Below are 23,354 nucleotides of genomic sequence, written 5' to 3' on the forward strand. Positions count from 1 at the left end.
TCTTGCTGATTCATTCCAACTCAGCCCATAAAAATGCTCAAAGCATGGCCATACTCTTCCCCTTCTTTCTTTATATTATCTTCCTTTCCCTTCTCTAATCCAAGCTTCTGAAGAATCTCCTACAAGTCCACCCTTCCCTTCATGTCCACATATTTACTTCTAACCTCAGTAGTGTGGCCCCATCCCATTGCTGTCCTGGAACCACGCTATGGAAGTCACTCAGCTCAACCCTCTGCCAGTCCCATCCTGGGCCTCTCAGCTCCTTGAACAGCATTGTTCCTTCCTCCTGTGCCTTTGGCTCTCCCCTCTAGATCTTTGTGACCGTCTCGAGATTCTCCCTCTGTATTCTCTGGGGTTGTTCACTCTCTACCCAGGAGTGGAATATGGACTCCGCACATGCTTCCCTCTGCCCATTGCTCTTTCCTGCACAACACTCCTGCGGGTACAAATGTATTCGTTAGCAGAGCCATGGAAGACATTTATATTTCAGTCTTTGCTCATCAGCAGCATTTCAGACAGACAAAGAAATCTGTGGAATACCAGCACCAGAATGTCCATGGCAAACTGAACCCATTGTCTTCTCAAGTGGGATTCAGGGGATGGCAGCACAACCCACCTGTCCTTCCAGTCAGAGTCCTGGAAGACACATCCTAGCTGCCCCCATGTCAGGGCCTCTCTCCCTCTCTCACATCCCTCCTTTCCACTTTTTTTTTTTTAATTTGACAGGTAGTGTTATAGACAGTGAGAGAGAGAAAGAGACAGAGAGAAAGGTCTTCCTTCCATTGGTTCACTCCCCAAATGGCTGCTACAGCAAGCGCAGCGCCGATCCGAAGCCAGGAGCCAGGTGCTTCCTCCTGGTCTCCCATGTGGGTGCAGGGCCCAAGCACTTGGGCCATCCTCCACTGCCTTCCCGGGCCACAGCAGAGAGCTGGACTAGAAGAGGAGCAACCGGGACTAGAACTCGGCGCCCATATGGGATGCTGGCGCTGCAGGCGGAGGATTAACCAAGTGAGCCAGGGCACCGGCCCCCCTCCTTTCCACTTTTTCATGTGCCATGCAAGTTAGTGGGAAAATCAAAGAAGGCAACCAAACAAAATCCCAGCCTCTGCTCTCATGGACTTTACTCTACTGGGGGAAAAAACTGCAAAGATAAAAGGAGCATTTCATTTGTGACTGATGTTGGTATAGAACATGGAATAACAATTCATCTCATAGGCATTGGGATTCAAATAGAGACAAAAGGAAGAATATGAGTTAATTGGTTAAGGAGTGGAGGACAGGAATGTTCTCAGAAGAGGGAACAGCATGTTCAAAAGTCATGAGAGGAGAAGGCGGGTCCATTGAAGGGACTGAAATAGGCTAGAGTGGTTGCCGCAGGGAACAGTGGAGTGTTGGGTTGGGTATCCAGATAGATCCTGCAAGGCTTTGTAGGTCAGATGAAGGTTCTGGTCTTTATTCTTTGAAACGTGGAAAATTGACTAAGGGTTTTAAATTGAGGGGTGACCTGGCAGCTTAAACTTCAGAATGGAAATAAGGACTGGACCTGGAATCTTTTTTTTGGACAGGCAGAGATAGACAATGAGAGAGAGAGAGACAGAGAGAAAAGTCTTCCTTCCGTTGGTTCACTCCCCAAATGGCCGCTATGGCTGGCGCGCTGTGCCAATCAGAAGCCAGGAGCCAGGTGATTTTCCTGGTCTCCCATGCAGGTGCAGGGCCCAAGCACTTGGGCCATCCTCCACTGCCTTCCCAGGACACAGCAGAGAGCTGGACTGGAAGAGGAGCAACCAGGACAGAACTGGCGCCCCAACCAGGACTAGAACCCGGGGTGCCAGTGCTGCAGGTGGAGGATTAGCCAAGTGAGCCGCGGCGCTGGCCAAGGACCTGGAATCTGAGGGTGAAATCAGTCGCACATTTCCCCTGTGCTACCCTATTCCTCCAAGTTATATAGAGTGGGAACTCAGTGAGTATTTGTTGGATGAATATTTAATCTAGTCATCAAAATCCTGTGAGGCCTCAGCCTGCAGGAAAATCAGCAGGTAGATGACTAATGGGCTTTAGGCACGCTGGGCAAAATCCTAATCACATGTGAGGATTTGGAGGCTGCATGACATAGAGAAGGGGAGAGAATCAGGATGGCTTTGGCAGGGAGGGAGCCACGTGGATACTGAGAGGTGGGATGGCTGCACTGTGTTACCAAATTTGAAGGAAGAGCAGTGTGCTAAAAGAGTTTAAAGAAATCTTGCTATGCGTCCTATGGGGATGATTCTTCTTTAAGTTCCTTCAAAAGTGTATTAAAGTTCTACATTGTTCTTTAAGGTCTTTGCAGTTGGATTTATTTCTTTATTATACAGAACAAGTGGCAGAAGCATGCCTCATGGAAAGCCAGACATTTTGGTTTACAAATAAAAGGAAATGTCTGGACCGACTCATTGCTTGCTGGATCTTGGGGTTGGCACTAAGCTTGTCAGTCTTGCAGGCTATGAGTGGAATGGTCGGTGGAGCAACTTTAAACAAACACGTCTATTGGCTTTATTCTGAGCTGTAAAAAATCATGGCCTGTCAGAATTGGAAGGATTCTTTGAGTTCAGCTAGAATTTTGCAGATGGAGACATGGATGCTTGCAAAAGGATTTTGCAATATCACATAATATCTCAAGGGAAGCAAGAATTTGCACTTGTTCTTAATTCTTAGGACAAAGAGCTCTTGCCTTTCTCGTTTCTTTTTTACCCGTTCTGCTCACATCCATAGGTTTAATAGCCTTAATGGGCTTGAATAAGAAAATTCCCTATGTCTGTTAAGACTCTCAGTTGCAAACAACAAAAACTGCCTCTGGCTGATTTAAGCAAAAGGGAAATTCATTAGAAAACTTCAGGGAGACTCACAGATCCAAGGAAGAGTGAACACCAAGCCGTGGGAGGACAGGACCAGGCAGCTGCCAAGACCTTGAGGTCTCCTCTCTATGGCGCTCTCACTGATTGCCTCCTGCTCCTGGGTTTTGGATTCATTATTAATCATCCACTTCTTTAAAAACAGTTTTTCCCCCCTCCTCTTTTTAAATATTCAACTTGAAGCATGATAAAGAATTGAAAATGTTCCAATGAGTCTTGGTTCTTTGAAACAATCAGAACTTTTATTGATGACAAAGATGGTTTTTGCCACTTAAATTATTTCAGAGTTGCTGGGAGTATTGTGAGTGGAGAGAGACAGACAGACAGACAGACAGACACAGAGAGAGGGAGATCCTATCTGCTAGTTCATTCCCTAAATGCCTACAGTGGGCAGGGGCCAACCCAGGGGTGAAGCTAGGAGACAGGAATTCAATCCAGGTTTCCCAAATGGATGGCAGGGACCCAACCACTTGAGTCACTTGGCAGTGAGGCAGGGAGTTGCATGGGTAGTGCACCTCCTGCTGCCTCCTGGGTTCTGCATTAGCAGGAAGCTGGAATCAGGAACAGAGCCAGGACCCAAACACAGGCACTCTGATATGGGATGCAGCTTTCCCAGTTGGCAGCTTACCCGCTAGGCCAAAAACATCCTCAGTTTTTACCACTTTGTAGATTAAATTTACTGAGTACTTTTATGGGCTGAATGTTTGTGCCCCACTGTAACTCAGATGTCAGAGCACTAACCCCAGTGTGATGGTAATTGGAGATGAGGCCGTCAGGAAATAATTAGGGTTAGATGAGCTCATGTAGGTAGGATCCTCATGAAGGGATTAGTGCTTTTATAAGAAGAAACACCAGAAAGCTTTCTCTGTCACCACCATGAGAGGACCCAATGAGAAGGCAGATGTCTGAAAACCAGTAAAAGGGCCCTGACCAGGAACTGAATCTGTCAGCACCTTGATCTTCAATCCCCAGCCTCCAGAACTGTGGGAAACAAATGTCCGGAGTTGGCCATGTGAAGGGTCACTCTCTGGTCACATGCCTGGTTAGATGGCAACCGCGGTGATGCCAAGAGAGTTAAGGAACTACAGTGCTTAGGCTGTTGTCCAGCAGGCCGAGGGACTTGCCAGTCCGACATGAGTTATAGCCATTCTTTGCTTGTTTAGCAGCTCCACCTGTTATAGGTCTGGATTGTGCTGATTTCTGCTGTCACTGTGGTGGAGCATGCAGTGTGTGCACCTGTCAATCAGCAATTCATGGGGCCAGAAACTTCTCTGTGGGATCCTTCCTGCTCTACTGGAGAGTGAGAAGGCAGAGCGGGGTGCACACTTCCCTCTTTCATCCTGGGGCTGGGGCTGTGCTTTTGCTATTCAATTCCCCTGAACTTTAACATTAGCCTTGTTATTTATCTGTCTACCTACACTGTCTCCCTATTCAATTCACATGTTAATACAGTTTTGTCCTCTGTATATTTCCAAACATACTTTTTAAAATTATAGTATAAAAATTTAATTATGGGAAAATACAGATAACATACAATTTCCTATCTTGACCATTTGCAAGTATACAATTCAGTGGTGAGTATAGTCATACTTTTGTGCAACCAATCTCTAGAACTCTTTGCATTTTGCAAAACCAAAGCTCTGTGTGCCCATCAAACAACAGCTTCCTAATTCCTCCACCCTCTGGCCTCTAACAACTTCCATTCCACTTTCTCTATGATTTTGAGCACTCTGAATATCTCATATAAATGGAATAATACAGTCATTGTATTCCTGTGACTGGCTTCTTTCACGTAGCATAATGTCTTCAAGGTTTATGTGTGTTGTAGCATGTATGGAGATTTCTTTCTCTTGTAAAGCTCAGTCATATTTCATTGTATGGATATTCTACATTTTAGGTATTCATTCATCTGTCTATGGACTTTGGGTTGCTTCCACCTTGGGGCTATTGTGAATATGGGTGTACAAACCCACTATGTCAAGTTTGTTTTTAGTAAACCCCTGTCTCCTGGGCCCATGTTGCCTTTCTCCCATCTAGGGAGCAACAGTGTGGCAGGCTTTCTTGCTATCTGCAGAACCTGCCTTAATCCAGGGTGCCAGGGGAGTGTCTCTTCTGTAGGGCTTCCCATATTATTTCACGTGGTCTACTTAGCCCTTCTCCTTCAACTCTCTACCACATTTTTTGAGAGGAAATTTTGTGAAAATTTTTTTCAACAGTTTTGCCCTTCAGCTCCTTTTCCGCTGTTTGTTTCTTGGAGGGATGTGGCAGGTGCATGGGTATGTGAGGAAAAACTCACTCTGAGAGTCGGGAGAGAGAAGAGCGACCCAGTGCAGGAGGAGAGGTAGACTGAGGAGGTGGGAAACTTCTGGCTCCTTCAGTTCTCCTGGACTGGAAAACCTGAGTGGAGCCAGGGTGACTTGTCAGGCACATGTAAGGGAAGAACGGGCTAGGGGAAGGAAGTGCTAGGGGAAGGGGGTGAGACCTGCATGTGTGAAACGAGGAGGGTAAACACCATCTCATGGTATTTCTGGGGAACTCATTGGGTGCTGAGATGTGCTAGGACCCCTGTACTCATCTCCCCTTCTGAAAATTTGCATTTTTCTTTAATTTGCTCCTATGATCCTTTTTATATATATTTTTTCATTGCCACTGCATGCAGAAGCTGGGCCATGTGGGGCTCCCTGGGATTCATTAAATGTTTTGCTAAGCTAACTTAAGAGATGATTTCACCAAGTTTTTCCTAATTATGGTGCATAAGCACATTAGTATTCTAGTTAAAGTATAATTTTTCTATGTTACATATATATACATACTTAATTTGAGAGACAGAGATAGAGATAAAAACAGGTAGAGAAACAGGAAGATAGATACAGAGACAGAGAACTTCCATCTGTTGGTTCATTTTCCAAATGCCCATGACAACCAGGCCTGGAGCCATGAGCCAGATGTAATTCAGGTCTCCCACATGGGGTGCAGGAACCCAACTGCTTGGGCTGTCACTGTGACTTTCAGGGACTACATTGGTGGGAAGCTAGAGTCAGAAGCCAGAACTGGGAGTTGAACCCAGGAACTTGGATGTGGGACATGGGCATCTTAGCTGCTAGCTGAATGTTTGAAGAAGATTTCTGTACTCTTGTCCTGATATTTGAGGTCATATATACCACATGCATGCCGAGAAGCCATGGGAGGCTTAGAAGGATTTAGGATCCAAGCCAGGGGTGAGTCAGGATTTCCTGCATTTTGCTATGCACTTAGCTGCTGCCTTCTGCACCACCTTCTCTTTGTGCTGTGCTCTCTCCAAAGAGCCTCCAAGCATTTGCCTGCTCTCTAGAAAGAGATATTTGTGGACCAAACTTTAGTGTTTGCTTAACTGGATTCTATCATGAATTCCAATTAATCTTCCCTTTGAGATACAAGACATTCCTTTCAGTGGCTTCCTGCCCTCCATCGCTAGCTATCATTATGAGCTATTTGTTTGATTTCAGGGCTGACTGGTCACGGGGAATGTTGTTTCCGTTAAAGCAAGTAATTTCAAGCTTGCAACATTTAATAATTATTCAATTCCTCCATTCAGAAAAATCTCCCCAGGATATGACTATTAGATTAGGGAGAGGCAGCTTTAGAAAAGCTGACAACTATAAAGCTGTGTGTTTGTGGGAGTGAGGCCATCCTATGAAAGAGTTAGACGGGCACACAGATGCTTTCTCACTTGGTGTTTCAAGTTCACTTCAGCTTCCTCCTTCTGTTTGTCAGTAATACTTTTCTAATTCCAGGGAGTTAGCCTGGCTGGAACCTTGCATTTCTTTGTTTTCTGCTGATGCCCAATGGTTTATGGAAGTTTTTTCCATGTAGATTTCATCCTTGTGTTAGTAGACTGATGAAGGATGCAAGCTTTATTTTCGTGACTTCTTGCTCCCCAGTACTCTTTGCTCTATTTAGACAGTTGGAGACCCCTCCATAGTCGCCCTGCGTAACCCTGCCTTGATTCCTTCTTTCTGCTGTTCTGAATCCATAACATCGAGAATCTCTTTTGTTGTTGGAGGTCTGACTCATTCTGTGATATAGTCACTGTGGTTTTGCTTCTCTAGCCTATGTTTTCCTTTTCCTAATTCTGGTGGCAAAGACCACCTATCTCTCATCTTTCTTTTGGGAAACCATTCAAACGTTCTCTACTGGGACTGACACTTCCTCTTGCCAGCCACAAGAGTTGCAATGGCCAGGTCCTTAACCATCCTTCCTGAGCCTTTTCCAGAAACAAAGAGGAGAAATGCAGAGCTACTTCTCTTCCTAGATCATTAGCTGTACGGATGATATCAGCTCAAACTGCTAGTTACCAACATGTGGCGAAACATTTCTGAAAATGAAGCCAAGACAGAGAAAAGCAAAACTAAGAGAAAAAAGATACTCTTTTTTGAAAAAAGGTTTATTTATTTATTTGAAAGTTAGAATTACAGAGGGGCCAAGGCAGAAGCAGAGAGAGAGAGAGAGGTCTTCCATCCACTGGTTCACTCCCCAGTTGGCAATAATGGTCAGAGCTTGGCCCATCTGAACCAGGAGCCAGGAGCTTCTTCCAGGATTCCCGTGCAGGTACAGGGGCCCAAACACCTGGGCCATCTTCTACTCTTTCCCAGGTCATAGAAGAGAGATGATTCAGAAGTGGGGCAGCTGGGACTTGAACCAATACCCATATGGGATGCTGGCACTACAGGTGGTAGCTTTACCTGATACCCCACAGCGCCAGCCCAGTGAAACATATTCTTAATGACAGCATTGAACCCTGTCATCTTGACACACCTGTTAGCTCTCTCTCTTACAAGTTCAGCTACCTGGGACCATGTATTCCATGCTTTGGGTACCCTAACTTGAATGGGGTTTCTGTCATTTGCAATATACTAAATGATACAACTGCCAGGCAATTCATCCATGGAAGCTTCTATTTGCTTGATTTAATCACCTACTTAAATAACTTCCTCACTATCCTTGGACACCAGCTAGTCCTGTGGTCTTCTCAGAGAGTATCACAACAGGGATTTACACTTCATATATAGGGGAGTAGTCATATGAGTTTCAGGGAGGTGAGAATGTTACCCCATGGGCTTGCTAGGTAAAATGTGGAGTGCCCATTTCAACTAGAATTTCAGATAACTAAAAAATTATATGGGAGCTACTTATACTAAAACATTCATTGTGTATCTGAAATTCAAATTAAAGTGTCCTGTATTTTACCTGGCAAACCTAGTCGCATAAAATATTTTAAGAATGTGCTTAAAATAATATTATGAGGCCCTAAATTTAGGAGAGCATCCTACATGAGTAGCTTTCATATGTGGGCTCTGATATTCAAATTTCCCTGGGAATGCTGTAGTTTTATGTGCTGAATCTGGCTGCTCGGTTTCCTACCCACCCCAACTAGTTCCCTCATCCAGATGACACAGTGCCTAAGTTCTGGTTTCCAAGAGCCATCTTGTCTTCTTGCTCCATAATCAAAGAAGAAGTCTTTGAATTCAAGCCTCTTCAAAGGGCATCCCTTCCTGGAAGGGTGAGAGGGGTTAGTGAAGGGCCTTTCCAGCATGTGTGGGAGAGGATAGGAACTCAGGAGAATTAACATCTGCTGAGGGTCTCTGGGGAGAGGTTTTGTGTTCATTGGTTCATTTAATCATTGTGACAGTTGCACGAAGTAGATTTTATCTATTCCCCACTTAAAAAACAAAACAAATGAACTAACAAAAGCCCCAGATTGACAGAGGTAAAGTAATTTGCCCAAAACCATGTAACTAGGAGCTAGTACCAGGTTCATTTGTTTTGAAGCCACAGTTCAGGGTCCTGGGGGAGAAGATGACCCCTGGTCTCAGTCAGCAAAGTAGGACTGCCCCCAAGCACTGACACATAGAGGGACATGGCTAGCTGTGTCTGCAGCCTTCGGGCCAGTGAATCTGTGATCTTTGCTCTCTACCCACTCCAAGCTGGAGGATGGATAACTCTGACCAAGTTTGTTTTCTATGTCGTTCCTTGGGATAGCAATTAAAACAAAGCAGATGGCCCCCAAACATGTGAAAAATGTTCAAACTCACTCATAATTAGAGAAATGGAAATTAAAACACCACAAGACACCATTTCTCACCCATGAGAGCAGAAAAGATTAAAAAATCTGACAACACATCCTGTTATCCAGTCTGTGGGGAAGCAGGTGCTATCATGCACTGCTGGTGGGATGCAAACTGCTGCAGCTCATCAAGACGGGATCTGATAATGCCTGATGGAGCTATCTGTGTACTTCCTTTTGTTCCAGTAAGCTCACCCCTCAGAATCAACCCTGAAGACATACCTCAACATGGAGACGTGGGCCCCAGTTTCTTCTTTGTAGCATTAGTTCACAGCCTTATCCCATTGTTAATTTCCTGGATTCCCAATTTTGTAATTGTACTGAGGCTACCTATGACAACATGAGGCCAAGCTAGGGGGAGAGTGCTATTCTGCACTAAACTTTTCCGTAAGCTTAAAATGATGTCAAAATAACATTAAAACAATAAGAGCAAAGCAGATTTCTTATCAGCTCAGACAGGGCATGAAATCAGGGGTGGGCTGGCAGTGAGTGGCCGTAACTGTCTCTGCTCCTTCCTCCTGTAGTCCAGTGTGCTCCAGGGAGTGGTGCTGCCCAGGCACTGGTGTGTTGGTGGGGGTGTAGTTACTGGCTGTGTAGAGTGAAGTGGTGTAGATAGTCATCAGCCACACTCATAGTGGGTCTTCACGGAGCATCACATTTCTGCAGGAAAATACCACCCAGACAACTGGGGTCTGATGTTCCCAGGAAGCCTGGGAAGGATGTCCTGGGAGGCAGTTCCATTGCTTCCATCTCTCACTTCACATGTGTGAGAAATTTCCCATCCTTTCTCCAGTCACTGGCTATTATCATTGTGTGTTCAGATACCCAAGACTCTGAAAACAGCGTGCAAGCCTTCTCTTTGTGTAGGCATTTTCAGTCCTACAGAGAGAGAGGAGCTCTAAGACGAACGTGGTGAGGAACCAGTGCTCACTCCTTAATGACTTGCTTGAAAATGCAGCACTCCTGTCTCTGAAAGATGCAAAGTTGACAGATGACTCTGCGTGTCCTTTGTCACGGTGACTTGGGTATCTCCTCACAGTGGTATCATTTCTGATTTATGCTTTGTAGGGAAACACAGATGAGCTGCTTTTGGTTTGCTGTTTTGTATTATTTTGTCAGAGCTTGGCTCTGGGCTTCAGTGATATTGCACCAAAATATTAAATCATTGATTCCCTGGAGGAGACTGATGAATGAATCGGTGTCTGGGGAATGTTTCAACCATGGATGTATTCTGCTGTTGGCTTCCTGGGCTCACCTGAGAGGCAAGATGGGCCCAGTCAGGGTGTCTGTCCTTGTAGTGTTGGGTGCACCTGCAAAGGGCTGCCTGCCTCAGATATCTGCAACTGCTGAGAACCTATGCTAAAGCTGATAGTTTGTTTGCTCATCCCAGTAACTGTGTTACACTCACATAGGTTAGGTGTCTTTCCTGAGGTCACAATGCTGATAAACAGTGGAGCTAGGACTTTGGTCTGGCTCTGAGTCCAGAGCTCTTTTTACTAAGCTCACTACCCAGCAGAGGGGATCAACTCAGCTGGCTCTGCCACTCTGCTGAGGCCTGACTCTGTTCATACCTGTGGGTTAAAATAATGCTCGTGCTTTTGAAAAGTTGGGGCGTTTTTCAGTTTTTCCCTCTCCGATGTTTTCTACGCACAGAAATCGTTTTGCAAGAAACTTCATTTGTTCAGCTCCAACAGGACTGGTCTATGCAGGGAGCCCCATGGTAAACCCAGCCTCACCACCTTCTGAACTTTTTAGGACCTCATGGCTTTGGAACTCCAGGGTGGTGACTGCCAAGTCCTCCCCTCCTTTCTTCTCAAGGGATGGTTCCATTTGTGTTTTTGAAAACAGCCTGGGCTTAGAATCACACCAGTGTGAATTGTGTCTCACCACTCTTTCCTTAGAGAAATGATTTCTGTCATCGGACCTCAGTTACTTTTGCATAAAGTGGGAATGGCAGTAGTTTTCTTATAGAATTATAGAGAATTTAATGACCTAACAAAGAAAAGGGTGTTACACATAGTAGGCATTAAATAAATGGTTATTATTTCGACAAGAATGATTAATTCTCAATATAGCATTTTCCCATAAATTCCCTTTGCAGTGCTCAGCCTATCTCTACTGAAGAACAAATTTGCAATGCATGTTGCCTTGTAGGATCACTTTTATTTCTAGATGACAGAAACTCTGCCAAGGAGGAAAATGGGAGTTATCTCAGGCTTTTGTGCAGGTTTTATTTGTATGCAAAAGCAAGCAAGTCGTCTTTGTTCTGAAGATGAATTTCATTTTAATGGTGCCAATGAATCTTGTAAAATTTCATAATTGCCATTCCTAGCATGTTCCAAACAGAAAGATAACAAAAGAATTTGGTGGCCAGTTCAGATTGGATTTGAAGATGGCTGTGCATTTGAAAATGCTTCAGCTGCTCTCTGAGTCACTCCAGGCCACTGAGGCATGCAGATGAGTGGTATCCCGGAGTCAGCAACCCCAGGCCAGCATTGCTCAGCCCTTGGTACTAAGAGAGGGCAGGATGGTGTAAGTCAGGCTGAAGGGGTACTGAACAATAGGATCCCACCCCCTTCCTGAGCAGGCCTTTAGAGGGGGAGCCTTGGGGCCAGTGTTGTTAAGCCAGAATGCCTGTCCCACCAGCATCCCACATGAGCATAGGATCCAGTCTCGGCTGCTCACAAGTTAACTAGCTGCTAATGTGCCTAGCAAAGCAGTGGAGAATGACCCAAGTGCTTAAGTCTTTGCCTCCACCATGTGGGAGACCTGGACAGAGTTCCTGGATCCTCGCTTTGGCCTGGCACAGTCACAGGCATTCAGACCACTTGGGGAGTGAAACAGTAGATGGAAAATCTCTCTCTCTTTTTCTGTAGCTCTACCTTTCATATAAATAAAGAAGTGGAGCCTGGCAGGTATTGATTAGATCATTTGGGGATCCTACTCTCAGAAGAGATCAGGCAGTTCTAATGGGCTCCTGAGTTGGTCAGTCAGGCCCCTTCCCCTACTCTGGCTTCTTGTCTCACCGTGTGATTGTGCACTCCCACCATGGTGCCACCTGTTGCAAAGTGATACAGTCAGGGGAGCTGTTATCAGAGCCAGTGCCATGTTGGTAGTAGTTTTAGCCTCAAACACTATGAGCTAAATAGGCTTCTTTTCTTCATAACTTATCCAGCCCAAGTCTATGTTACAGTATTGAAAATGAACTAGTACCCGATCCATGAAAATATGTAGAACACTTTCCAACGTGCCAAGCATATTATCCACTTATTGTCTCATATAATACCCTCAAGCTGCTTGAGAACAGATGTGGCCAAGGGTTATTATCCCATCTTATAAGTGAGGGATGTTGTAACTTACCTAAAACACACAGGGGTAAATTGTAGAGCCTGGATTTGAATTCTTATCACCTGGCTCTACAACTAATACTCTTCCCACTATATTTGTCTGATTTTCATTGTACAGTATAGTTATCCAAGTTTGAATTAATGATACTCTTAGTTTTGTCAACTAAACTTGTGTATATCACCAAAGCATCAAGTCTTGTACCCTGGATTTGGCACATTAAGGATGACTATCTTGCTCTAAGGGTTCAGCCTCCACATTAATGGACAGCAAAAGGCTCAGGAGGCAGGCAGAAAATCCTGTACTTCCTCCTGTTCCTCTTCCTATTCTTCCCCCTCCTTCCCACCTTTTTATTTGGCAACTTATTATAAAAGAAATTTACAACAATATGGGCAAATTCTGAAAAACTCAGTGGAAAGTTTTGAAGTTGTGCAAGGAAATATCCTGGGAAGCAGAAGAAAAGTTAGCAATTAAGAGAGAAACGATAAGAGGCATAGGGCAATAGACGAGAATCACGGATGTTGAAAAGTGAAGGCTTTCCAGAAATAAAAAATAGACAAGAAAGTAAATAAAGGAATCTGTTAAGGCAAAAATTTTAAGATTACTGATTGGAAATGAAAGACAAAATATTTCCATATGGCAACGACCACACAATGCCCAGAAAAGTATACTAAGCAAATCATTGTCTTGTGTTACTGTGGACAAATGGAAACATCCAAAAAGTTTTCCCCAAAGACAAAAGCAATTCACATAAAAAAGAATAAGAATCAAAACTGTTTTAGCAATGAGAGGATATGTAATCACTTTAAAAATGTGAAAAACAGTTCAGTTCATAATTCTATAACCAGCAAGATATCAAGAATGATAACAAAATAAAGATAACTTCAAACACAATTGACTTCTAGTTCCTGTGTTTCCTTTGTCAGGAAAGTCCTGGTAAAAATGAAGAGGTGAACCACAGGGAGAGAGGGAGACATGTGATCCAAGAAACAGGCTCTACTAGAAAAGAGGGAGAAGGGAATCCCCCAGAATGTTGTGGGGCCCCAGGTTACAATCAGGCAGCGGCCAGGATAGCAGCAGTCCAGAAAAGAGCAGGAGGTATTTATCCAGGAGGGATTATCCCAAAAGGTGTGGGGTGTGTGTGTGTGTGTGTGTGTGTGCATGTGTGTGTTACTTGCCTCTGGTGCTGATTTAAGATGAACATTTCATTTCCACGGTGATTAAGTTGATTGATTATATGGAAACGTGACAATGAGAAAGTAGCAGTGTCAGCATGTTTTCAGGGATATGATCTTAAATACAGCAGGTGACTAACACTGGAATGTGCTGACCTCGAAGCCACTGGACTCAGAGCAGGGGACGTGGCACGGAGGACTGCTCTAGTCTCCTTACATTGCTTTCTTTTTCTCTATTGCATTTTTAAATAATTCTAAACTGACGAGAGAACACATCCAGCTTTACTTTGAGGTTTTGGAATGAAAGGAATAAAATTAACTATCAGATGTTGTCATATAAAGGTGAAGCATTTTTCTCTAATTATTAAAATTCTTACTAGGCTCTGACAGAATCACTTCTTCTAGAGTGCCAAGTGCTGTTCCTGAGGTTTGAGAGGAAGAAAATGGACCACTGATTAGTTCCATTCATAAAGCAGTACTTGGCTTACCTTGATGCACTGTGGAAAACTTGCAGAGGTCTGACAAGCCACGTTCATCATGGGGTTTCCATTTGAACATGACAACCCTACAAGTTTGTCAACAAAGGTACTTCATAAAGCTGGTGGAAAATGAAATAAAAAGATGAGTTTACTGGGATGGGCATGCTGTGTGGTGATTAAGTCCTCCCTTGTGATGTTGGCATCCCATATGAGAGTGCCTGATTTGAGTCCTGGCTACGTTGCTTCCCATCCAGCTAAATGCTGATGCACACCTTTGGAGGTTGCAGATGACGAGATGACGACTTTAGTATTTGAGTCTCTGCCACCCATGTGAGCAACCCACATGAGTTTTGGGTTCCTGGCTTTGGCCTGGCCCAGCTCTGGTTGTTGTGGGCATTTGGGGAGTGAATCAGCAGGTATCTCTCTGTCTGTCACTCTATTGCTTTACCTTTCTTTTTTTTTAAAATTAATTAATTTATTTGAAAGTCAGAGTTACAGCCAGAGAGGCAGAGACAGAGAGAGGGGGAGAGATCTTTCATTCACTGGTTCACTCCCCAAATGGCCCTAATAACCAGGCCTGGGCCAGGATGAAGCCAGGATCCAGGAGCTTCATCCAGGTCGCCCACATGGGCCATGCTCTGCTGCTTTCCCAAGGTGCATCAGCAGGGAGCTGGATCAGAAGTGGAGCAGCTGGCACTAGAACTGGAGCCCATATAGGATGTCGATGCTGTAGATGGTAGCGGCTTAACCTGCTGTGTCACAGTGCCAGCCTCCTCTCTACCTTTAAAATAAAATGAGAACAAATAAATTTTAAAAGCTAAGTTTATTTTGGTGCAAAAAATTTAAAATGCATACATAGTTTTTTCATAAAAATAAAACTTTCACAAACTTTTTGAAGACACCCTTAAGTATAGGGTATCTTCAATTTTTTGCATCAAGATAATCCTATATTTTAATTTCATTTTCCATGAACTTTTGGAAATACTCTTGTGTATATTGGGTGTGTGTGTGTGTGTGTGTGTTTAAAGATGATCCTGATTGACTCCCAAGCAATCAGCAAGTTGAGGTGGAAAGTGGTTTGGAAGGTTTTACATCGCTCTGGAAATTGAGGGAGAGGTGGAGCTCAGAGGGGAGTATGGTGTTGACATTTGATATATTTGGAGCTGACTTCCTAACTCTGTGTAACTCCTTTGCCTCTGTTAATTCATTACTGAGTGTTACCTGGGGAGCGAGGCTGCCCGAGAATCAATGTGTTTGGTCTTTTTCCAACTCTTATCCTCTCCCTCGTCTGCCAAGCATCTGTCCTGCAGCCCTGTTCTCTGGAATCCATACTCAATGGACCCTGAATTTCAGCAGCTGAGGATGCCGGCAGTGAGGGGCACTTTTGCTCATGGGGATGTGGTTGCATCAATACACAGTCACTTTGGTTTCAAATAGGATCTGAGAACATCTTGCCCATTAAGGCAAACAGTATTTATTTCTCAGTGATTATTGCTAAGAAGGCTCAGGCCAGTACTGTGTGACCGGTTAATTGAAAATTACTTCCTGTTCTCGGCTGGCTGCATCTCACCACAGACAAATGATGATGCATCTGACAAACTTCTTGGTGTGGGTTTTGTGTCTCAGATCAGCTCTAAATATTTAAAGCAGCCTGTTCTCTGTTCAGCATGCCCTGAAGTGAGCTTTTGAATGCAGCATGTTTTGTTCCCTATTAAAACTACCCAAGCTTTTCTAAGTGTTGAATAAAAGAATAGATGTTAGAAGGTATGGGCTGCATCTGGCTGTTGGAGCCGGTAGGAATATTTATCCGTCAACCCTCCAAGGAGTAGCAAGTGTGACTATTGCTCATTTTCTGTTTCTCCCTGTAATTCTCTTGCAAAGTTTTAGCAAGCCTGCAAAGTCCGCTTTCCCCATTCTTGATAGGAAAACTTGTTCTGGTAGAGATCCTTCGTGCCAATGAGATGGAGGGCAAAAGGATGCTTTAAGGGGGTAGCACAGGATAAATAGATAAGCCGAGCTCCCTGATTAGATGTCAGTCCCCCTTTATGGAAAGAATGTTTGCTGAAACCCTCTGCTGATGCTGATGTCATGTGCACTGTATTTTATTTTATTTATTTATTTATTTTTTTTGACAGGCAGAGTGGATAGTGAGAGAGAGAGAGAGAGAGAAAGGTCTTCCTTTTTGCCGTTGGTTCACCCTCCAATGGCCGCTGCGGCCGGTGCATCTCGCTGATCCGAAGCCAGGAGCCAGGTGCTTCTCCCGGTCTCCCATGCGGGTGCAGGGCCCAAGGACTTGGGCCATCCTCCACTGCCCTCCCGGGCCATAGCAGAGAGCTGGCCTGGAAGAGGGGCAACCGGGATAGAATCCGGCGCCCCGACTGGGACAAGAACCCAGTGTGCCGGCGCCGCAAGGCGGAGGATTAGCCTGTTAAGCCACGGCGCCGGCCTGCACTGTATTTAATGACTGGTGTTCTTCTGTCTGAGTCAGGCCTAGGCGAATGGCATGTAGGTAACCACATCTGTAAAGCTGCACTTTGCATATCAGAAGACCTCAGCTCCTATTTTAGCTTTGCCATTTTTCTAGCACAGTGACCTTCGTTCCATTTCTTGAGATCCTTTTTCTTAATCTGTAGGCAGGGGTGATTCTAGTTGTGTTTTGGGAGGGGTAAGTAAAATAATGCAATACAAAAAGTTACATGAACATATTTTAAATTTAGTATTATTTGATAAATGGAAACAATTTCTTTGCTGTTGGCAAAAACAATTCAGCATGTTATGTTTGTCATCCAGCTACAAGATGTAAGGAATTATTTGATATTCCAGCGCTCAGACCAGCTTCAGTTGTGTTATATTGTGTGAATGTAATTTGAGCACAAAGTGTTTCTTGCTAGGAGGAATCTGATTAAAGTAGAAATAAGTACAAGTCTCTCAACATTTGAGGTTACACTGGTACTTCTCAGAATCTCCCCAGCACTTAGGTTTTCTGCTATTCAGTTAGCACTTAATTAAGCAGAGATGTGTGATAGGGTAAAAATTATTAACTTGGGAGCATTCAGACTTTTCTCCTGCCAGAGAGACTCTGTAATTGGCAGCCAAGTATACCACCCACCCTACAGTCTGTTTCCTATAAATTTTCTTTCACATTAAAAATCTGCAGCAGAGAATGGAGAGGGGAGGCAGAAAGGAGAGAGCAGGCAGGGAATGGAAAAGGAGAGGATTTTTAGGAACTATTTGCAAATGTGAAGTTCTAGAGAGAGAAAGCTACAAAAAGGTGATGGAGAAGAGGCAATTCACTTGGGAGTTACGATGCAAAGAAAGCGTGGCATTATTTTAAAATTTTGCTTTTGAATTTGACTTTCACACAGTGTATTTCATAGACTGCATCCTGTGGTTCACAGCTTTAAAAGTGTTCCAGATTTAAAGTGCCCTAGGCTATATTGTACAAATTTTCTCTATATACAACCAAATAGAATCATCTTTTGTGTCACTTGCCAGTAGAAACTTGCCAAATTTATCCTCCACTGAAACCCACCAGAATAATTTCTGTGAAACACAAATGTGATCACGTCAATCCCTTGCTTAAATCCTTCTCTAATGATATGGGCCACCCACACACTTTATTCAAGTCTGACACACTCACACATGCACCCGTGTGTGAGCCAGCAGCCCCTGGCATGCTCAGGATGGCAATTCCAGCCTCTCCCTAAAGTATTTCTTTGTGATGCAGTAGACCGTATCAGTTGTCACTTGAAGAGTTACAAGGAAGATTTCTATGGAGATATAAATTCAGCCCTTACCTGGAGGAACCAGGCACACCAAGAGCAGGACTTGCTGTGGCAGTGGCTTGCCTTGATAGGGATTATTGTTATTAATGTGATGTTTTAAAATTTCCAGCACAGGAGAATCCTTGCTTTTATCATTTTTTAAAAATATTTTTATTTATTTACTTGAGAGAGAGAGTTACAGACAGTGAGAGGGAGAAACAGAGAGAAAGGTCTTCCATCTGTTGGTTCACTCTCCAATGGCCGCAACGGTTGGAGCTGCGGTGATCAGAAGCCAGGAGCCAGGTGCTTCTTCCCAGTCTCCCACGCAGGTGCAGGGGCCCAAGGACTTGGGCCATCTTCTGCTGCTTTCCCAGGCCACAGCAGAGAGCTGGATTGGAAGAGGAGCAGCCAGGACTAGAACCGGCGCCCATATGGGATGCTGGCACTGCAGGATTAACCTACTGTGCCACAGTGCCGGCCCCAATTTTATCATTGTTTTAAAGTTCTCTATGACAAAGCTTCCCCTTACATCCTGCCCTGGGAGCAGACTGCTCTCTGTTGCCAACTGCACCCTCTTCCTATCCCCTTGGTTCACCACAGGACAACAGGTGACTACTCCACTCCTTCTTCTTTCTATGTTAGTGATCAAAGAGCAGTTGAACCATAAGCTTGATTTGAGTGATGCGGAAGGGCCTGGTGACCATTTGAGAGGTAGCCTCCCAGGTCTGCAGAAATCATAATATAAAGAAAACAAAGTGACTAATAGGAGCCTCCAAGATCAGGTGTGCAGATCCACAGACAGAAATTCAACATCTTCAGTTTTGGAGCTGGGCTGTCGGGCACAGAAAGATGAGACACCCATGATAGCAAGTAGGCCACTGGGGTTCTTCAGCTGCAGTTGAAACACTGACTTTAACTGTGGTAACAGGGTACACACATTCTGAGCTTTGGCTTGCTTTCTTAGCACTTGTAACATGAAATGCTATTTTTTTTTTTTTGACAGGCAGAGTGGACAGTGAGAGAGAGAGACAGAGAGAAAGGTCTTCCTTTTTCCGTTGGTTCAACCCACAATGGCCGCTGCGGCCAGCGCACCGTGCTGATCCGAAGCCAGGAGCTAGGTGCTTCCTCCTGGTCTCCCATGTGGGTGCAGGGCCCAAGCACTTGGACCATCCTCCACTGCACTCCCGGGAAACAGCAGAGAGCTGGACTGGAAGAGGAGCAACCAGGACAGAATCTGGCGCCCCAACTGGGACTAGAACCTGGGGTACTGGCACTGCAGGCGGAGGATTAGCCCATTGAGCCGTGGCACCGGCCGCTATTTTTTTTTAATCTGTTAACTTTTTAAAGGATTTATTTATTTGAAAGGCACAATGACACACACACACACACACAATGGGGGACACTAGGGGGAGGAAGAGAGAGAGAGTTTTAATCTGCTTGTTCACTCCGCAAATGCCCACAACAGCCAGGGACAGGCCAGTACAAAACCAGGGTCCAGAAATTCCATCTAGGTCTCCTACATGGGTGATAGGGACCTAAATACTTGAGTCATTGTTAGCTGTCTTACAGGCGCATTAGCAGGAAACAGGATTGGAAGTAAAGGCAGGACTTGATCCCAGGCGTTCCAACAAGGCTTGTGGGCATCTCAAGTGCAGCTTAATACTCTATGCTATAACACTCCACTCTCCTTACCCTTTAAAAAAATAAATGTTATTCTTTTGAAGAGGGCTCCATCAAATAATGTAGGCCTTGACTTAATTTTATTTGAAGTTGCTTTATAAAGTAAGATGATTTTTTTTTCAAGTGCAGTTGTTTACTTTATTCTAAACCCTGGTGAATTTTGATTAAAAGTAAAAACTTTCAACTTGCTTAAATGAAGCAAATATTTGAAATTGTGTCTGTTTCCAGTCAACTCTTACAGAATGAAAGTTGGTACAGAGAGGAGAGAAACGATTGAACTCTCAAATGAATGACATTCACAGCTGGATGGAATGAGTACGGGAGGGCAAGGGCTTGCGAGGAGGTCACTGCTCATGGTAGAGACTACTTCTTGGACCCCAGAATGGGTATCACTCCCCTCACTGTAAGGTAAAGTCCATGCTCCTGCACGGGGTGAATGCAGACTGGACCCTGCCCATTGCTTCGTGGACATCTCTTTCCGTGCTCCAGGCACCCATAACCAACCAGTCCTGGGCCTAACACCACATTTTATGACTTTGTGTCTTTGCCCATGCTGCTTTCTCACTCTGGGAGGCCTTGTTATCTTCATCCATCTTCTACTACTCATGTTCAAGAACTAGCAAAATGTCATCTCTTCTATTGAAACTTCCCTGGTTCCATTTCCTGGGTCACATCCCAAACACAATCCTGGAAATGGAATGCCAAGTATGGGTTCCGTCTCCATTACTTAATGCTTATGATTTTGGACAAGTTATCCAATCTCTCTGTGCTTTAATTTCCCCAGTTGTAGAATGGGGACAGCAGTAATAATACAGTTACTTACAAAATTATTATGAGGATAAATAATTTAGAATATTTTCTGTAAATATGTAGTAACTCAATATTATTAATTTTAATTATTGCATATTACCACCAATATCATTATCATCATCATATTTACCTCCCTAGTGCCTTTAGCACACAAATTTTATTCACACAGTTATTATTGTTTGTGTTAATCTGACTCCATCTCACGCACCTGTAATCTTCAGTGCTTGGTACATGTTTGACATGAACAGGTGCCCAGTAAACGTTTTTGAAATTCAATTATTGGTGTCTGTGCTTATGAGACTGTAAGCACCTTAAAGAGTGTTTTCTGCTTTATAACAACCATCTGGGATGCTAGCCAGTGCCCTGTGCATAATCAGTATTCAAATATTTCCTGAAGAAGTCAATGCATTAATGAAGACTGTGTGGAAATGACTATTTCAACATTGGCTTCAATAGAGAGCAGGCGCAGCACAGGTGTTAGGAGGTGCCACCCCCAGTGGGTGGTGTGGGCTGGCCAGAGAACTGAGGCTATGTTTCATAAGCTTCTGTTGAAATTAAAAGGCAGAGAAGATGCAGTGTTAAAAATGAGAATCTGTCTTCTGAGCCTGAAATCTGGTGTGTGGAAGTCGTGAGGAAAAGATTAGGGGTGTGTGTGTGTGTGTGTGTGTGTGTTGACCAGATGGATGGGCTTAACTCCCATGTCTTTTGTAACTCTGAGAGGTAAGACTCTATGCCCCTGGCCTTAACCAGATGGTTAAAGACTCTCACAAAATTGAGAGTCTTATAACTAAAATGTCTCTGTTTCCATAAACTGTCTAATGGTTGTTATTTGATTGGCTGCTTCATTACGTTACATTCATGAGGTTACAAAGAACTTAGTTCTGTTCAACCAGGGACCAGACTGAATTGCACACATTGGTAGGACTCTGAGCAGACACGAGTATTGCCATGCAAGTGTTTAAGTGGATTGTTTCATGCTCCAAGAGTGTGATGTGGTTTTGATCCATCTCACATCATCTTCTATTAATACCATTCTGCAGTTTGGATTGATTATTTAATAGCTGTTACTATTAAATACTATTTCTTTAAAAGGACACTTGTTAAGCTTTTGAGCTCTGAATTTATGTGTTGTTTAAAGAGTGCCGTATAAAGTTGAGATTTGGGGGGAACGGTGGGAGCTAGAACATGAGAAAGTTACTTGAGTATGAATGTTGACCTTTAAAGGATTTCCCAGAAAACTGAGACACACAGAAAAAAAAATGGGGTCATTAGAAATGAAATGTAAGATTCTTTGCTTTTCAGCTTTAAACTGTTGGAAAATGTAAATAGAAAGATAAATGAGGGAGGGATTTCAAAGTTCTTCATCAAGCAGTTGATTTGTTGCCTGAAATGGCAAAGAAAGTAGAGTGGATTCTACCAGAAGGAGCCTCAGGTAGGCCAGTCTGCCCACAAAGTCCAAGATCAGCTTCCCGAAGCCCCCCCTTGAGATATTTCACCTGACGGAGCCATGCTGTGGTGTACCGCCAGCAGTGCCAGCATCCCATGTGGGTGTTGGCTTGTGTCCCGGCTGCTCCATTTCCAACCCAGCTTTCTGCTGTGGCCTAGGGAAGGCAGTGGAGGTTGGCCCATGTCCCTGGGACCCTGCATCTGCATGGGAGACCCCGGGGGAAGCTCCTGGTTCTTGGCTTCAGATCAGCTCAGCTTCAGCCGTTGTGGCCATTTGGGGAGTGAACCAGCGATAGAAGAGCTCTCTCTCTCTCTCTCTCTCTCTCTCTGATACCCCCAGAGCTAGCACCATCAGTGGAGCAAAGAGTCTTGGTTTTTATTTATTGGTTCATTATTTCTCAAAATTCTGCCCTCTGAGTTCTGAGGTCCCCCTCACTCCACTGGAGTGCTGGGTCTATGTTGCTGTTCTCCTTAATTGTGGTGCCTTCTGGGTGTTTTCCCTGGGCCAAATGTCCTCCTCATTCTGTAGTGTTTTCTACATCTCCTGTGACAATAACTCCAGGTTTGGAACTCCATCACAGAGCATGTTCCCTAAACTCAGGACAGTCAGCCCCACTGGATGCTCAAACCACCCATCTGGATGTCCTCAGCCACTTCACGGTGCATGGCACTGAAAGTAAAATCTTTAAACTTCCCTCTAAGTCCGTGCATCACCTCTCCCCTAGGCTCTTCTTCAGTCCATCCACTCAGACACTTAACCAAGAAACTTAGGACACATTTTTGAAACTCCCTCTCTCCATGCTCATGCACTAAATACTTTTGCAATCCATTCCTTCGTGTGCATCAACACCACCACTGCCCTAGTCTAGGTCTTCACCATCTTCCTCTGAAATTACTTCCTCATTCACCCTCAGTGGTCTCCTAGCCTTTGAAGAGACACCCTTCACAGCCATCTTCCACAGCAAGCAGAATAAATTACTAAAAACACAGCTGTTCCAAGTGTGACCCTCAGATGAGTGAGCACGATTTTGGACAGGACAAAACGAGAAACTTGTGCCAGAACGTGAATCAATAACATCAGTAAGCCTTCTGCTTAGTTCAGCTGACTTTTGTTTTTCACTTGCAAGACTTACCAGAGGAAAGAAGTAGAGTGCTGATTTACATTCTGGCATGTGCTTCTTACATCACCACAGATCAGAACTTTGAATAGGACTGATCCCCAAAACTCCAAGTTCCCAGCAAGGCCTGTAAGATGCTCTGCGATCCGACAGCTGCTTCCATCTCCAGCCTCATCTGTCCCTGTGACAAAACCCATCTCCTCTGTTCCAGCAACTCTGACCCACTTCTAGTCCTCCCTGCCTGCCCTCAGAACCCTCCCAACTGATCCCACACTTGCAAGAAACACACCTCTTGAGTTTCCCAGAAAGTCTTTCCATCATCAAAATCATCCCCATTGTCCCCGTCCTACTCCCCACTCCACTCCCATTGTGTCATATATAATACATCACATTCACTATAGCAGAAAGATAGCTTTACAATCACTATGTCTATGCTCCTTCCAAAAAAAGATTAACTCCTGGGAGACAGGACCTTAACCTTATTCATCTCCACTAGTCAGAGGACATAATACATCTGCTGCAATAACAAACAAACCCTGAAATTTC

Source organism: Lepus europaeus, chromosome 13 (assembly GCF_033115175.1).
Source record: "Lepus europaeus isolate LE1 chromosome 13, mLepTim1.pri, whole genome shotgun sequence".
NCBI lineage: Eukaryota > Metazoa > Chordata > Mammalia > Lagomorpha > Leporidae > Lepus > Lepus europaeus.